Raw genomic sequence first — 15,921 nt, forward strand, 5'->3', positions numbered from 1 at the left:
GCCGGGACCCCGGTGTCAGTATGCTGACCGCCGGGATCCCGGCAGCTGGCATGAAATACCTGTTTTGTTTATATAATGTACAAGATGAAAAATAGAATCTGTTGTTACAGTATTTACAACATCTCCACTTGTCCTCTTTAGAAGGTTTTATGGTCCTAATTCAGACCTGATCGCAGCAGAAAATTTGTTAGCAAATGGGCAAAACCATGTGCACTGCAGGAGGGGCAGATATAACATGTACAAAGAGAGTTAGATTTGGCTGGGGTGTGTTCAAACTGAAATCTAAATTGCAGTGTAAAAATAAAGCAGCCATTATTTACCCTGCACAGAAACAAAATAACCCACCCAAATCTAACTCACTCTGCACATGTTATATCTGCCACACCTGCAGTGCACATGGTTTTGCCCATTAGCTAACAAATTTGCTGCTGCGATCAGGTCTGAATTAGGCCCATAACTGTACTTGTTTTTACTGTAGCCACTATTGGACAGCATTATCAGCCACCGATATTAAAGCAGCCATTGGTGACTGGAATGTGCATCTAGAGGTGGTTTGGCAGGAGTAGACCTCTTACCTATTTCTTCTTACAACAGTGGTGTTATTAGGGATGGTGGACCGCACCAGGTGATACCATCTGAGTGGGCGACACCATAATGATGGAAGCCAAGTCCAGGCGCTGCGTGATAAGTGATACTGCACCATCTTGCTTCCGGCCACTGAGGAGAAGCTGGCAGTGCAGGGAGAGTCTCTCGAGGCCTTCTGTGCTCGCAGTGTCCATTTACTGCACTGGGTGACATCAACCCTAGTGACGCCACTGTCTTACAAGACAGAAGCTTTTTATCTGTGGTAGTCCGCACTTCCTTCCTATACGGCCTTACTACTATTATTATTATTATTATTATTATTATTATTAATACTTAGAAGCAATTTTCAATATTTTGTCTAAAAGTGGCATCGCTACTACCACCTAATTACCTAATTACAATCAGTCACATTTGAAAGCTGGAGCTGTGTCTCCCCTTGGCTGTTGTACCTAGCTAAGACCAGACGGTACCTAAAAATGCTAGAAATCGCAGTAAATAAACATTGAAGTAAATGGAAGACCTGCAGCTAATAAATACCCAAATGACTCGGAGCTTCTGAATTTCTATGTAAAGCAGATGCAAATATTTTTTTTTCTCAATTGTTTGCTTCATTTCAATACCTAGAAATATATGTGCAGGTTTCAACTTCCCCAATTGTCTATGAATCTGTCTTTCTTTCTGAAAAATGACGGGTCCTTGCTATGTAAAATTATGTTGTAAGCTCTACCTCTGTTTTTTTCACTAAATTTGAATAAATGGGCGTTTCTCACAGTTTCAACCAAGCTCCGAAATCATCGCTCTGAACCTTTAAGGCCCATACACACTGGGCGATTTTGAGCTGAAAGCAGCTCAATTTTGGTGTGTTGAGCTGCTTTCAGCTCAAAGCCGCCCAGTGTGTATGCACAAGTGATGAGCGGTGAGCACTGCTGCAAGCTCCCGCTTCATCACTGGCGGCCGCCGTTCATCTACTGGTATTACCAGTAGATGAACGGCGGGGTGAGCGGCTTTCCATAGCGTCCTGCTATGGAAAGCCGCTCACCCCCGCTGACATCGCTGGGCAGGGGGAAAAAGCGCTCAGTGTGTATGCACCGAGCGCTTTTCAGCCCAGCGATGTCAGCAATCATCGCTGTGCATACACGCTGGGCAAAAACGCCCAGTGTGTATGTACCTTAAGTCTTACTATATGCCTGTGTCAGAGATAGCCCCCTGCAGGGGCTGCATGTTTGTCTCAAGTATAAATGACATGCCCACACTACACCCTTATAGCACTTTTGCTGTGACTGCACGCCCACATTCTGCAAGTCCACACCATTCCAGCTCGGGCTCAAGTCGGACTTGAGGTGAAAACAAAGAAAATGCAGGCTGCAAAATGTTGCACATGCAATTTGAGACTGAAAAAAAGTTTAAGGTTGACCGAATAAGGCCCATAGTGAGTAAGTGCACAGTATAATGCATCACCATATGCTCATAGGTCAGAGGTTCCCAAACTGTGTGCCGTGGCTCCCTGGGGTGCCTCGGGACACTTGCAGGGGTGCCCTGGATTGATGGTCTAGGACCAATTCAAATTTTTCATGGTCAATATAATAGGCAAAACCAGTGCTGGTGGCTGCCAGTCATAAAATATGTGGCCAAACAGAAGCAAATCTTGTCCCTCACCACACAACTGACCCTAAGGATGACATATAAACGCAATCTACTTAATGTAATATTTCTTTCTAAATTTCTCAATAAGAAATGTTTGGCCTAAGGGTGGCGTGAAAAAAATTCTGATATTCTAGGGCGCCGTGATTCAAAAAAGTTTGGAAACCACTGTCATAGGTGATGACTAGACAATAGCCACTAGAGGGCTGCAGCCCCTGTTTCATATGTGGGTGACTCCACATGTATAGGTGTTAGTAAGGACACGTAGTGCCCAGCAGTCCATATACAAAAAACGTATGATTTCTGTAGAGCGGGGTAATATAGACTGATAATAGCTAATAGGGGCTGCATCATAGGAAAGAAGTAACCCCCCTCTTTCATATTTGGGTGCTCCCAAGTTTATGGCAGCCAGGTTGGGGTAGACCTTCCCCCATTCTTGAAATCCATGATTTTTCTGTATTGTAGGGGTCAGTATCTGGTGATTGACATTAGCTTTTATGGCAGAACTAAATAAGGTTGCCCATATCTTTCTTGGCTGCCAGGCTGGTACAATAGAAGGAAACATGGGGACAGTGGGGACAGGGGATTTTTTTGTAAGTACACCCCATCATTGCGTCATTGTGGGGAAGGAGTGGGACTAGTCCTCTGTAGTTTACAGGTATATATAGTCGTTTATCCCCACATGCATTGGCGTTTCTATAATGGGTGCAATGTGTGTGATGCACGCTGGTCCCTGGGTCCAGGGGGCCCACACTGCACCCATGTTTTAATACTTATCTGTCTGGAGAATGGTGCTGCAGCCGCATCACAAACCACAGCCAAAATGGCCACTGCGCAAGCGCGGTAATTACATTTATTTCCAGAGTATGGCGTGCTCCATGTTTCCAGTGACCTGCGCATGCGCAGTAGACTCTCACACAACGCCAGAGCCTACCACACCGTGAAGAGGAGGGGCCCCCTCCTCTGTTAAAACGCCCCTGCCCACTTGTAGCTAAGGAGTTAAAGCATGAACCTATCCACAACTTTTTGGATCCCTTTTTAAATCCTATCTAATCAGAGAGACAAACTATCTCCTATATAATTGCCCTGGTCTGTCACTCTGTGACTGTGTGGATAATGCTGGGCGTGGCTAGGAGCTCTCATTGGGTTAGCAGCAGGTTTATCACACCCAGCCCACAGCTGATTGGGCGAGAAACGCCCTCCCACACAGGTTACATCCAATGGGAGGTTCTGCCCTTTGGCTGCTCTGTGTTCACAGAGCAGGTTTAACAATGGGGCTGATGGAGCTAAAGCTTCAGGACCACACCCAGAAATAAGCCCTCTGCATCTGCAGCAACATACCCTCCAACAATTTACACATAAAAATTGGTACAAATGCGAAACGGGGGTGTGGCCACGGGTACAATGGCGTGGCCTCGCCCCTTTTCCTATACTTTCAATGGAAGTTTGGAGAGCCAAAAATCGGTACTGACCATAAAAAAAGGGACTGTACCTGCCAAAAAGGTACAGCTGGAGGGTATGCCACTGCATCTGAAGCAAGTCTCTGCGGTGTAGATAGGGGGGAAAAAAATCCTTTTACTGCAGCGTCCTATGGGGGTCATTCCAAGTTGATCGCACGTAGCAACTTTTTGCTGGCCGTGCGATCAACCAGACGCCGCCTATGGGGGAGGGGTTTTTTGCATAGCAAGGCTGCGAACCCTTGTGCAGCCGAGCTATGCAAAAACATTTTGTGCAGTTTCTGAGTAGCTCTGGAGTTACTTACCCGCTGCGATGTCTTCAGCCTGTCAGGTCCCAGAATTGACGTCAGGCACCCGCCCTGCAAACGCCTGCGTTCGCCGCACCACTCCCAGAAAACGGTCAGTTGACGCCCCGGAACACCTTCCCCCTGTCAATCTTCTTGCGGTCGCCGCTGCGACTGCTTTTGTCGTTAGTGGCGTTGCAGCCCGGCGACGGCCGTTGCCGGGCAATGACGCGCCTACGCAATGCAGCCGCCACGCAGGCGCAGAACCGACCAGTTCGTACTGCTGCGAAAAACAGCAGCGTGCGAACGGGTCGGAATGACCCCCGACAATGGGATGGTACATTCTAATGTAGGGCGAGTATAGTAAGGATGTGTTAGCGCTATTGCAGACAGATGCAGATTGGGGCACAGAAGCATAGACTTCTGAGAAAGCCATATTATTTGCGGGAGGTCAAAAGAGAGTGCTGATAGTGGATGCTGATAGGAATCCACTTGTGATTGGTTTCTTGGGCCACTTACACTGATAGGTGCTTTCGTCGTTGCTCATGTTTATATCATGCTTTAGTGTGTGCTTTATTAAGCATTTTTATATTACAAATAATTTTTTTATTCCGATTTATGTATTTCTGAAACATATCAGGCACAGCCAATTGTTATTAATTATAACTGCATCAGAATATCAAACGTGTGCCCTTACACCTGCTTTCAAATTCTCTATGCCCTTCTCCAGTTAAATTACTATTTTAAACAATGTATTTGCGCTGATTATAATAGTTAAAGATTTTTCGAAAAAATGCCCTTTTTATATCAACTAATTCAGTACTAGCAAATTAATATTAAAATGTTTAGGAGCATTTTGCATCTTGTTGAAGGGGTTATATTGGAGGATCCATGAAGTTAGATGTCTAAAATTAGATATTTTAGTGTAACCTGGGTGTAAATCTTTGATATGACTAGTTTCTGTCTGTGAGGTTAGCCTGTTCTCATGTTAGCAGGGTAGCTATGAAAAGGCGTACAATGCTAGGTAACTAATTGAAAATAAACCTGGCTTCATCTCTGGGGAGCCCTTAATTACAAGCAATACACATTGCACTGCTGTACCAGTGTTTAGAGAGTTCACTCCAGATCATAAAAGGGAAAGTCACATTAAAGAGAGCAGCTCTTAATAGTCTTGTAACTCACACATCATGAATGTAACCAGCTCCTGCAGAACTCTCCACAGCTGATGACTCTGTGGGATCGTTCAGAAAAGTATCGGAAGCTTGTAATACCCCAGAATGCTATATACTTTATGCGTAGCAGCAGCATATGGAATTTTGAAGTTGGCAAGTTGGAATGTTGATTCTATGGCTTTACACGTTTTCATTGATGGTTTCTGTTGTGTAAACCATGGCCAAGCTTTTGACAAGTGAAGATGATTAACTAAATCAGTCATATTTGTACTAGATGATTCATCGCGCCTTACGGGTGCACTTCACACCGTCATAAGGGGCTACGCCCCCTTAACCCTTGCACACCCGTGTGGCATGCAATATTTGTATTATATGGAGTATTACCTCCAATCATAATTGTGTCAGTTGTTAAATATTGCACGGACAAAGGGCCTGCGATGGTTAAGGGGTCGTAGACCCTTGCAACGGCGTGAACAGCGCACACAGGGTCAACTGACTATTTTCTGGGAGTGGTTCGGCGAACGCAGGCGTATCCAGGCATTTGGAGGGTGGATGTCTGACATCAATTCCGGGACCTGTATCGCTGGATCGATCGCACAGGGTAAGTAACTGTTACCCTGGTCTACTTCTACACAAAACTTTTTTTTGCATAGTAGGGCTGCACAAGCGATCACAGCCTTGCTATGCAAAAAAAAACACCCCCACAGGAGGCATCTAGTTGATCGCACGGGCAGCAAAAAGTTGCTACGTGCGATCAACTCGGAATGACGCCTGTCATCTCTTCAGGTGCAAGTAAGTACCAGATTCACCGGAATCGGGACATAAATGTGTGCAGTGCGGTTACATAATGCAAGATATGCTAAACAGAACTGGCACAGCCCTCATCAACCACCTCATGAAAAGCTACATGCCGCGCCAAGGGTAAGGGGGTAAGTGCACGTGTATTTGGGAGAGAGGGGGTATTCCACCTTAAAAAAATGTCTCTCCAGTCACATGAGCCTTCTGAACGCAGCCCTTGTGACCTGATAAACACTGTGTAATAAAATGCAATCTTAATTGTATTATGCAAAATAAAAGCCAAATACTCTAAAGGTGCCCATACACTTGTGAGATATCTGGTACAACCCTTCGATTTTGACCGCATCGGTGCGATAAATCGCAGGATTCTATGCACATCGAATGTGTCCCCCGATGCGATGCGCGGGTACGCTGGTCGAATCTCGCATCTCAAGATATTATGGGGTATATGCAATTGCGAATTGCCGCAAATGTTGAAAAACGGGGCATTTTCGACACACAAAAAAAATTCGACAATGCAATACAGTACTTTTCGACAAAAAAACAGACGTTTCAGATTCGACTTTTTGAAATTCGACAGTTGTCAAATTCGACATGTCTGCAATGGTAAAAATGCGGCTTTTCGACAAAAGTATATTCAATTGAAGAATGTCGATTCGACAACAGTGCTTTTCGACAGTAATTTCGTCAATTTCATTCCGCCTCACTTTGCTGGTGGAATCTAATTAAAAAATTTAAAAACATGGTTTTTATTGTGTTTTTTTATTGCTAATAGCATATCTATTTATATTAGAAGGGATTATGTACTTGGTTTGTCTATTAGGAGACACAAGTATTATTTATATATTTTTTAAAAGAATATATATTTTTTTTAACTGACTAAAATAATATGGAGAGATCAGAGCATGGTTTTCAGTGGAAAGGGGTGAGAATGGTTTAAAATCAAGAAAAAAAATGTGTGGGGTCCCCCCTCCTAAGCATAACCAGCCTCGGGCTCTTTGAGCCGATCTTGGTTGTAAAAATACTGGGGGGGGAATGACAGGGGATCCCCCATATTTTCACAACTAGCACCGGGCTCTGCGTCCGGTCCTGGTGCAAAAAATACGGGGGACAAAAAGCGTAGGGGTCCCCCGTATTTTTAACGCCAGCACCGGGCTCCACTAGTCAGAGAGATAATGCCACAGCCGGGGGACACTTTTATATCGGTTCCTGCGGCCCTGGCATTAAATCACTAACTAGTCACCCCTGGCCGGGGTACCCTGGAGGAGTGGGGACCCCTTAAATCAAGGGGTCCCCCCCTCCAGCCACCCAAGGGCCAGGGGTGAAGCCCGAGGCTGCCCCCCCCCCCCCCATCCAAGGGCTGCGGATGGGGGGCTGATAGCCAAGTGACACAAAGAAAGAATATTGTTTTTTTTTGTAGCAGAACTACAAGTCCCAGCAAGCCTCCCCCGCAAGCTGGTACTTGGAGAACCACAAGTACCAGCATGTGGGGGGGAAACGGGCCCGCTGGTACCTGTAGTTCTACTACAAAAAAAATACCCAAATAAAAACAGTACACTCACACCGTGAAAGTAAAACTTTATTACATACATGCCGACACCCACATACTTACCTATGTTGACACGAGGTTCGGTCCACTTCTCCACGTAGAATCCACGGTGTACCTGAAAATAAAATTACACTCACCAAAATCCAGTCTAGATCTGTCCTCTTCTGTTTTGTAATCCACGTACTTGGCAAAAAAACAAACCGCATACCCGATCCACGCACTGAAAGGGGTCCCATGTTTACACATGGGACCCTTTCCCCGAATGCCGGGACCCCCCGTGACTCCTGTCACAGAGGGTCCCTTCAGCCAATCAGGGAGCGCCACGTCGTGGCGTGATACTGCACCGAAGCGTGATACTGCACCATAACTTGTATAGATTTGGACTTTGCAGCTAAAGGAATGTACAATATACAGCACTACAACCAACTATACAGTAGCAGTCACGTGCCATTTGCTGCCTAACAAGACATAAAGTTACTTTGTACTTCATATCAAACACCAAAGCCAGGGCTGCATTTGCCTTGTAATATTCTTAGCTGATTCACTTTCTGCGTTCATCCTGGAGAGTACAAGGAAATGATTGCTGTGTGCAGAGTGCTCACTCATTCCTGTGCTGTGCTCTTACATCTTTGCTGTACGTGGACTAGGACGCAGGCCAAGGCTCTGGCTTGCATTATCTGATTTTCTTAGCATTAACTTGTGAAGACAAATAACATATTTGTACAGTTAGGCTACATACAGATTGTTTGAAAGTAATGTAATGGTCTGACACACTCCTAAAATGCCTCTCTATAAACTAGAACGCTAACGCCTATGATTTTCTTAAGCACTATTTCAATTCTATACCCCCTTCCACACCGAGCAGATAACCCAGGTTATTGCTGAAGCAAGCCGGCGCAAGCCGAGTCCTGGCTCAGTGTGAAAGGCTGGACTTGTGTTGTGCTTACCGAATCCGCTACCCAGGTCTCGACCAGGATTAATCCCATGTCTGACCTTTAGTGTGAGTGGCGTAATCCAGGTTACTCGTCTTGGGTGATGCTAAAAGAAGCTGGTTGTCTGGTGCAGATGATGTTATCTTCAAGCTGTAGACCAGACAGCACGGCAGACACGTGTTCAGGGTGAAAGAAGAGACCCGAGACCCATAAGGATAAAATGTTGCAATCACGGTAATAATCTTAGCTACAACTCTGAAAGAACAATCTCGATGTCTCAATCACAAGGAGACTGCATCCGGATGCAGTCGCAATGACGACGCAGAAGCGATCCTTTTCAGTGTCGGAACTGCAAGGCAATGCAAGTGTAGCAACCGCCAACAAGTGAACAGAGACGCCCACCGAAGCCATCGCAACACGTTCAGCAACTGCGTACTACATAGCAACCACAACACAGATGTGAGGAACACGGACTCCCTGAGAGGGAGCTGAGATGCATGTGCCATGTTCCATGCGTACGAGCTTGCAGTTGCATGCTGAGATGCCCCAGAAACAGTCACGACATGCCCGCATTTTGCACTTTCCCAGTTACCTCCCCTCTTCCTGTCATTTACTCTGCAACTGATTCCTCGCTGCAAGCGGCATACCAACGGCGTGTGCAGTGGCACCAAGAGGCGGGGGAGGATACTAATTAACCGGGCCCAGGCTGCTGGAGGGGCCAGAGTTCACAGGCCCCCTCTGAGGTATACCTATACTTGATGCCAGCACCATCTTCACAGTTATATTTTCTGGAAGATGATGCCCACACATTGAAAGCAAAGACATATGTGCCATCTTCCCAAATATCATTGGGAAGATGGTGCCAGCAAAGGACAAGGGACCCGCTTTGCACAAGCAGGGTAGGAAGCGGGTTCTTTCCCTCACAAGATTTTTTTAGGCCACACCCCCCATTCATTACCGGGGCCATTAGCACTGTGGCCCAATGCATGCGCAGTCTGATAATGTAGTTTGCATGTGTTCTGTCAGTGCTTTTAAAAATGTCACATAAATTACTGTGTGGACATTTACTGTATAAATAGGAACAATAATTGTGTGGTGTGTACACTTGAAACTGAATGATTTGAAGATCATTTAAGTCCTCAAAAAAATAAAACAAACAATGGATCATTTCTCTTTCTGTCAGGTGTATACTTAGCTTTAATCAAGAGTTGTAAAATAGGTTTACGACTCAGCCACGGTACTTCCCTGACAGGAAGATCATAAATGCATGTTACATCATTATAAGGTCATAGTAACACAGGATAACTGATTAGTAAGGCCTTTTACTGTAGTTTGTCACAAGCAGCATAATATTTACACGTAACTACTGCATGGTTTATAGTTTCTTCGAAGATTCATATATAATAATCCAGCAAGAGGTGTGTAGGACAATGCGCATTCTATATTTATTTTTTCCTGGTTTATTTTCCCACACCTAAATAACCCGACCATGGGGCTGATTCTGAATCACACACAAAGGGACTGTGTTTGCGTGATGCCGCAACGCCAGATTTACTACCTTATTGCAATGCCAGTTTCCATAGGTCTAATGCGAGGATCTATGTGGCTTCAAGCAGGAAGTCGATCAGCCCACTGTTTTTCCATCCACAGCCGCAACTTCAGTCATTAATATCTAGCCCCATGCTAGATCCATCTGAAACATCATTCCCTCCAAATATATGAGAGGCATCAGTCAAAGCACTGGGTCGTTACAGTTAATACGTGCAGTGTCAGGAGGGAGATAATACACTTTCCGACTGCTCCACCACAGCCCTTTTTCACCCACCTCCGGGTCCTACTTCCCCCCTGCACACAGCTCCAACCCTTACAGTGTGTGGCTAGTTACTATGGGCTGGCCCCTCCTCTGGGACCAGCCCTTTGCCTTTCTCACCTTCCACTTCATATGTTCGTTACCTCTTCCTCCTCAGATCCTTTTTGAGCTGCAACGCCCTTCCGTCGTGACACCCCTTGACATCCCCCCATTTGCAACTGGGTTCCACTGAAAATTTACCCTGTAAAGTCTCATTACCTTCCATGTACAGCCACAGCCAGGGTGTAAGCTATGAGTGGATCCTCTCAAAATGATGTCGGACTGAGATGCGGACCCAGAGGAGGCGAGTGGGGGAGCCGCAGGGAGACGGGGAGACAGCCGGCGGCAGCCAGAGGAGATCAGCGCTACAGTAGCGCTGCAGCTGGATGTCACTCACCCGCCCGACCTCACGGCAGCTTCCACCCGGTTCCAGCACGCTGCTGGAGCCGGGTGGAAGCTGCCGTGAGGTCGGGCGGCTGAGTGACATCCTGCTGCAGAGCTACTCCATAGCGCTGATCTCCTCTGGCTGCCGCCGGCTGTCCCCCCGCGGCTCGTCCCCCTTCTCCTCCTCTGGGTCCCATCTAAATTCGACTTGAAAAAGTTGACTTTTAGATGGGATTGAATAGGGGTTGTTGGATCCATTCCGACAAATACATGTTGGAATGGATCCGACTTTAATTGAATATACCCCAAAGCCGGAAGTGAATTTTATACAGCATTTTCAATAATTGTGTGCATTAAATAAAGTTTGTGTACATTCAACCATCAGAAATCAAAAGTTTTACCATCTCAGTCGCGCACAAAAAAATCTGCATTTCGGAATAAACTGTATTTTGGATATGAGAGACTCAACCTCTAGTTGTATAAAATTTAAGTATCTGGTTGGTGTCTATTGATAAACCAACATTTCCTTAAGTGACAGAAGAAAACTACACCAAAAACAGTCCAAAAACTCATGTCGACCTAGTACATGTCGACCTAATGCCCATGTCGACCTTCAGTGTTCGACCTAATGACTGTCGACCTAAGTTGAGCCGACCTAGCAACTCAGAGGGTTCCATTGCTTGCATATTGCTGTCGATGTCCATTGAGATTAAAAGCCAAAATCGCTGGGAATTTGAGCCAATAAACATCAGAATATGGCTATGACCCGCAAGATTGCTCAGTTTGTGCAAACTGTCCGCCTAGATCATACTAAAGAGGCACATTAAACATATGTATTTGTCACTAATTAACACTTAATTAAGGGGTTCATACAATTAATAAATATATTTATGGGGAACAATTATTTAATGAGCATATTATTGGAAGCAAATTACTAATGTTTATGCAATGTGATGGAGAGGGAACAAGCACAACATCACAGTTACAACATGTACAAATCTACTGTGTAAGTAAAATACTAAACACAGCTATGTAATTCAGGAGTGTTACAATGTCTGGATTTAGGTGCCCTTTAATGATTTATGCCTAAAATAATTTTACAAATTGTAGGAGTTTAAATTAGTGTATAAATAGTAATAACCTTTCTGCATGGACAAAAGGTCTTTGTTGCACTGGTTATACAGTATGCGCTTTCATTAAATTAACAATTGCCTATAACATCTCATTGTAGCCGTGACTGTCTCCACAGTGACTTGTGCTATTTATTTCATATTGTCATGATGTGTATCCAGGCTCCTCTTGTGAGTATAAGGCAGCAAAGCTCCATGCAATTCACACCTGGGCCGGGATGTAATAAAGTCCGAGTTCGGTGGCCGTGCAGGATACCGGCCGACTCAGATTTTTTTTAAAGGGGCAATCATGTAGAAGGCTGAACCATGCTTTGTACATGATTGCCCCTTTAAAAAAACATCCAAGTTCGGCTGGCGTCCCGCACAGCCTTCATTACATCCCGTCCCATGGCCTTAGATCAGAAGTTCTCTAACACGGTCCTCAAGGCACCCTAGCGGTCCAGGTTTTAGTTATATCCATGGCTCAGCACAGATGGTTAAATCAAACTGACTATGGCCAAGCATGGATAAACTCAAAACTGTTGGGGTGTCTTGAAAACCACGTTTGAGAACTTTTGCCTTAGCGAATACATACCTCCCAACTTACAGTTTAGTGGAATCGGGACTCCTCTGCACGGCGAAACCACGCCTGCCCAAAATAGGGGTGTGGCTTCATCAAAAAGGGGCATGACTTTAGGGGAATGCCATGAACACCTGCCACGCCTCCCATTTGCCTCGCTGAGGGGGCATGTCCAGCGCTCTAAGAGCTGCTGGCATACCCCCTGTCCCTCCATCTCCAGTGAATAGACGCCGTGCGTCCTGGGCCCCACAATTTCGGATGGCAGCCCTGCATATGTTTACTGTATAACTGGAGTGCACAGTCTGGAACCTGACACCTAAAGGAGGAGGCCAGTCTGACTCTGGCGCCCGCGCCTTGTTCCTGGGGACATCTCCAGTGCGCATGCGCAAATCACTCGGAAATGGCCACAGTGGTTTGTTATATCGTTTCTGTGCAGGGTAAATACTGGCTGCTTAATTTCTACATTACAAGTTAGATTTCAGTTTGAACACACCCCACCCAAATCTAAAGGGGCATACACACGGTGCGGTTTGAACTACCAATATAGTCCATATCGCACTGTGTGTATATAGCTTGCGATGCCGATGCATGCTCCCGCGGGGGTGGGATCACAAAAGAAAATAGACTATAATCTAGTAAATAGTATAGCTAAAATTGGCCATAGCAAAAATTGTCCAGAGTCAAAATCGCACCATGTGTATAGTCAGTATCAGTGGTTTTGGGCTCTGGGGAGTTCAAGGGAAATCGCATAGTACAAATCGCCCACATAGGCAGAATCGGACCGTGTGTATGTGCCTTTAATCTCTCTGCACATGTTATATTTACCCCGCCTGCATGGTTTTGCGTAATTGCTAACTTATTTGCTTTGCTAACAAACCTGAATAAGACCCTATATGCACAGTAGAAAAATCACAGGGAAGATGGGCGCCAAACCATTTTCCTGGAGACCTGTACATGTTCTGTAGACTCTAGCACAGCGCCAAAGTCTACTCACTTGCACTACTGACTAGAGAGAAGGAGAGAAAGTGCACAGGGGCACCTTTCTCTTCTAATATGGGCAGAGTCGATCACTTCAAGAGTGCCTTGTGGAAGCTTTGGGTGAGCATCCCCCCACATCTCCCACCAACAAACCCACAAACTAGGAAGTGGCACCCCTTCTCCGCCTTGCAATGGTGCCCCGCTTCCTCCTCGCTGCTTTTACCTTAGCATGGTGAAGGTGGGATGGCATCTTTGGTTCCTCAGACTGGCTCTGACATCATCCCAGCGTAACATGGAGGAGCAGCTTCCTTTTACATAAGAACTCCTTCATGTCTGGCGCCCACCAACCACTGGTGCCCTGGCCCTGACCCAAGCAACTGTGATTTGGATACAGATTCAGAAACAGAATTCCACTAATTAAATAAACATAATTATGCTGTTTTATATGGAACCCTGTAAACTTGTAAATCTCTAATGGATTATAACCAAAATATTGTATTGCAGCGTGCTAAATAAAATAAAAAATAATATAAAAAAGTACAAAGAATGTTTTTCTTTATCAAGCAATACAAATCATACTGCTGTAACTGGTTAAGGGAGACAATTGAGATCATCACTGTAGAACACTCCAGTGCAGCCTCCTGGTGATCTGTGACAGGAAAGCCACAAAACACCAGTCAGCATCCAGAAAACCTGCAATTTCTTCATCCCAGTAGATCAAAGCCGATGAAAATCACTGCAGCAATGTAGACCAGACAGGAGAGAGCAGCAGCACAGATAAAGGCCGTCCCGTATGCTAATGAGGCCCGTCCCCTAGGGCTCTGTCTGCTCTGTACGATCCACATTACCCTGATCTCTCCAGCAGACCGCTAGATGGGCTAAGCAGACGTGTCCCTCAGATCAGATGTGGACACGTAAGCCTCTTCCAGAGGCAGGTCACAGCCTGGAGCTCCCCACGCCACAAATGTCATCTCTCTTTCTCAAACTTTCCATGACCAAAGAAAGTCTGAAGCAACAATAAATCCCCATTTAGTGTATTGGGTGTTCCCAGGAATCCCATATAATCTTTTCTCTCATTTAACAAAGGCCATTCCAGAATGAAGCTGTATGTACTGTACCTCGTCACTGCAGGGACATCTGTTTCACATTCCCAATCTGCTGCACACTTATTACAATGTATCTATATACACTTCACTATTGGAAACAACGTATAAGACTTATTAATGGACAGATGACTGTTATACAGTAGATGCAGCCAGGGCAATGCAGAGCAGCCACATGTAACAGGGATAGAGGAGGACACAGAAACATCTGAAGCTCGCACAATCAATGACTGGATCACTGCTTAGCAATTTCTGGATCTGACTGAACTGACACGTAGAATAAAAGACACCACCCCCTCCCTGGCTATAACACATGAGAACTCCATACAACATCGCACAACTATGCTGCTTTACCAGAAATAATGATAACCAATATTACAAAGTCCCATACAGACAGCCACTCACTCACAAGTATGTTCCACCCCCCATTATACCATTCAGTAACAGTTATTTATGAACATTTATCATATGGCGTAGGCATATACCGTTGCGCTTTACACTGGGAATAAAACAGCAATAATAATTAAAAAAGACTGGGTAAAAACAAATAAGTAATTATAAAAATGATACATCCGACAATTAGTAATAAAGTAAAGCAGAGAAGGGAACATCTGTCTGTCCAGATGTTATGGTACAGCAAGTTCCTTCTTGGACAAATGCTGCATATGGAACTACAAGTCCAAGCATGGCCACATTTAGATAAATTGTAGCAAGTCCTCACTAATATATAACATCACATGAAAACCAGTGGAGCATGTTAAAGTAAAATGAAGTATAACGATTTGATGATCAGTAAGATGATGTTAGCAGAGCTACACAAATAGTGGATAATGCATGTGCAGGACAAGCCAAGGTGCCCAGCTGTGCTGTGACAGTGGCCAGGCTGTGCCATGCTGGCTCATTATATACTGCACGCCTGCTGCACACTTACCTGCCCAGAGAAGAGAAGAGGAGTGCAGAGCAGAGCAGAACAGTGACACTGCGCTGCTGGAGATGCTCAGAGACTGTGGTGGGAGCTGCGCTGCTGCAGACACTGAACCCTCCTGACACAGACTTGCTCACTAAGCCGGCTCTGCCTCTGCTGCTGCTGCTGCTGCTGCTGCTGCTGACTCTCTGGAGTCGTGGCACTTTTCTTTTCACTCGCTTTTTTTCCCTTTTTTTTTTTTTTCAATCTAACTTTATTGCGCATGTCAGCACATGAGAGTTCAGTGCGGTCATTTTTTTCCCCATTTTTTTTTACAATCTGTTCCACTTCAAACCCATGCCGCTCTTATTGCTCCCAGACTAGCGGCTGGCATTTTATCTGATCTGCCCTGCAGTCCTGCCTTATATTGCTCGCTGCTGTTTCTTTCGTTGACAGTAAACGTTTAGTTTTCTTTTCTGGTGTCTTACAGTGTACAATTAAGATTTATTTGTTGTCAGATGTTAACAACTGTTTTGCATTCACATGCATGTGTTTTTATATGGTGGAAATAAATATCCAGTCCTTACCAAAAATTA

At 45.2% G+C, this 15,921-nt stretch overlaps 1 protein-coding gene across 2 annotated transcripts in view; it reads right to left on the reverse strand.

Annotated features, from left to right (window-relative positions):
- RRBP1 (ribosome binding protein 1) overlaps window positions 1-15,521 on the reverse strand; it is a 139,561-nt gene extending 124,040 nt beyond the window's left edge. The window contains exon 1 of one of the 2 annotated variants that reach the window (XM_063918137.1): window positions 15,353-15,521. The gene's annotated coding sequence lies outside the window, so the exon portion shown is untranslated. The remainder of the gene's footprint in view (window positions 1-15,352) is intronic. The other variant, XM_063918138.1, reaches the window with a different exon arrangement.
- Between the last annotated feature and the right edge of the window lie 400 nt (window positions 15,522-15,921).

Source organism: Pseudophryne corroboree, chromosome 4, assembly GCF_028390025.1.
Source record: "Pseudophryne corroboree isolate aPseCor3 chromosome 4, aPseCor3.hap2, whole genome shotgun sequence".
NCBI lineage: Eukaryota > Metazoa > Chordata > Amphibia > Anura > Myobatrachidae > Pseudophryne > Pseudophryne corroboree.